Raw genomic sequence first — 1,737 nt, forward strand, 5'->3', positions numbered from 1 at the left:
GTGAAAAGAAAATAGATACTGAAAGGCTTTGCATTGAGCACAGAATGTGGTGCATGGTGATGCCCAATTAGAGTTATTGAATGGATTCAAGTTAATTGCAACTAATTCAACTAATTTCATTGTGAATACAGGGTATCTACTTGTTTCAATCTGGGTATGAGTCCACTAGTGATTCTTGGGATGTTGAAGTGGTCCCCAGCTAGTACACTATATAGTATGTTGTGTATTTTGAATGATTTCACAATGTATAGACAGTGCTTTTGGCATGAGTTACCATATTAGAATTTTATATCTTTTGAATCTCATAAAAATAGCCCCATTTTTTTTTCTCTTTCTTTTGTAAGCAAGAGTATGGGGCCATTTAAATTTCTCACAGGTCAAAATGGTCTGAGAACCAGTACATCAGAAATTTCCAGCAATTAAGTTTAGAGGCTAGTTTATTATTTCTTATTCTCCTAGTTATGTAAAATTCAAAAAAATCAATTTTGTTGACCTTTAAAAAAACAATTAAAAAACAAGATTCATTCAGAAACAAAAAATAGAGGCAACAGAAAAAAGGACAGAGCTGTCCCTTCTTGGGGGGTCATGATGGGCAGCAAGATGGCATCTGCCAGCAGGGTCGTTCAGGTTGTCAAGCCACATACTCCGTGAATAAGGTCTCCTGAAGAAGAGATTATCCTAAACCCAACATGTTAGAAGTTTTGGGAGCAGCAGGACTGTCATCTCACTCTTCAGTTTCATAGCATTCTAAGGGAAGTAAAACAAACATCTGACTAGTTGATGCATCTGGGCCCACCAGACGCTACAGAAATAATAAAAACATTACTTCAGAAATACAGAAGGAAACTTGTGTCTCTAGAAGAAATGGAATATATCCAATGTGGAGTCCCTGAATAATCATTGACATTGCAACTTGTGTGTTATCAGACAAAATAACAGCCAATAATAAAGAACTTTCAAAATGACAAATTGTACATTAAGCAACTTTAATAAATATTCTGTAAAAAGAAAATATAGAAAATTTAGGACACTTGTACCTCCTAATTTATGTATCTTAGCTTATCCACAAGCTTACCTAATTTTATGTACTTCAAACTTATTAAAGTGTGCATTTATAAGTGTTAGCCTATTTATTGACTTTTGATTACAAAGTATTAACCTGTGTTGCACTATGAAAAGTACACAATGCTTAGCATAGATTTCCCACTTTTCTTTCAGTTTCTGTTTAGACATTGATGGGGCTTATCTTGTAATTATCATTGTTTTGGGAAAGTGATTTTCTTAGAATTTAGTGAGAATCATTGAAATTATTTATAATTTTCTCAACATTTTTTTTCATTTACAATGTATAACTGATAAGCGTATCTTACCATAAACCATGAAAAACATATAGCCAAAGTAAAATAAATGATTTTGTGGTATAAGATAGGAAGTTAACACCCCAAAATTATTTGTAAGTTCTATTCAGAAAAAGTGTCAAAGTATAAAATAGAAAATGAGAAGTCAAAGTGGATCTTACATAGGAATGTTTTATGGGAAATTTCAATTTGATTATGTTGTGAGGGGTATTAAGTTGATTTACTTTATCATTTTGATGTGATCATGTAGTGCAAATTCTAATAACTATTTTCTGAAAGCTTCGTAAAATCAACCTAAATATCTACCTTAGGGCCATTTATGAAACTTTAATGAGATCTTCCTGTACCACAGGTGTGTATTCTTGTGAAAGTAAAGTCT

General features: G+C 32.5%; 1 pseudogene; it reads left to right on the forward strand.

Annotated features, from left to right (window-relative positions):
* The first annotated feature begins 585 nt into the window (after positions 1 to 585).
* Positions 586 to 897, forward strand: LOC107522423 (alpha-ketoglutarate dehydrogenase component 4-like; annotated as a pseudogene).
* Positions 898 to 1,737: the final 840 nt, after the last annotated feature.

The sequence above is a fragment of the Erinaceus europaeus genome, chromosome 7 (assembly GCF_950295315.1).
Source record: "Erinaceus europaeus chromosome 7, mEriEur2.1, whole genome shotgun sequence".
NCBI lineage: Eukaryota > Metazoa > Chordata > Mammalia > Eulipotyphla > Erinaceidae > Erinaceus > Erinaceus europaeus.